A 1,098-nucleotide genomic window follows, 5' to 3' on the forward strand; every position below is an offset into this window, starting at 1 on the left:
GAAGGCGGTTCTTATTTGATCACTCCTATATATATATATATATATATATATATATATATATATTGTCACTCCTATAAAATAGGAGACAATTTAAACCTGAATAATCAAAGCGGACTAAAACTAGAGCAAGACAAAATCACCCAATTCATGGGGAAAACAGTATGAGAGTTTACAGTGTAATGGAAGGTAGCTAACAACCTACTACTCTAAATCAATTCTAGATCTAGATTACAAATCGGGCGTCGCTACAATCCTCAACAGATTAATTGTAACTTTAGTAACTCCAAAAATGATTCCCAAAAGATTGTGTAAAAATTTGCCTACATCTGCACGTAGCACTTCACTTAATACTTAGGTGTCTCATTGTTAAGAGAACTTGATATACATGTCATTTGAGAAAAAATGTTATGATTAACGCCTAGTGAGAACAAACAATTTATTGAATAAACCTATAAAACATTTAAAACGAAAACAAAGCTTTAATCAAGTTATTTATACAATTAATTCGCACTTACCTTTGAAAGGGCATAAAGCATCCGAAGATGACGCGAAAGACCCGATTTACCATTCTTTGTGACGGAACACATAAGTAGGCCACAAGCCAATGTTATATGAGCATCACTTATAGGTATATAATCCTTTATATCAACCAAATCCAGTCTATACTTGTGATCATAAACTCGTCCACTTGAAAATTACATAATAATCACAATGTCTATTTTCAATGCTGTAGTAAAGGGATGAATTGGAAATTACATAATAATCACAATGATTTTTTTTTTCCAATTTACCGTTAAGAGTTTCATTCCCTTCACAATCTAGGGCCCTAAGGGCTAAAGTCATGATATACAAGAAAGAGAGACTGAAAGCTTTTCACAAAAAACGACTTCTATGCCTATAGATCCATTGCATTGTAGTCATCTGAACATATCTTGTATATATGAATCCTTATTTTATCAACAATTTCCCAAACATATGAACATTGTGGTTTACGTTCCAAAATTCATCAAGACTTTGAAATAATCATTTCCAATGTATTTAAAACCTTCTCCCCACATTTGTTCTATCAAAAATATAAAAATCCACAAAATTCCCATT

Source organism: Cynara cardunculus (genome assembly GCF_001531365.2).
Source record: "Cynara cardunculus var. scolymus isolate 2C chromosome LG 6, CcrdV1, whole genome shotgun sequence".
NCBI classification, from domain to species: domain Eukaryota; kingdom Viridiplantae; phylum Streptophyta; class Magnoliopsida; order Asterales; family Asteraceae; genus Cynara; species Cynara cardunculus.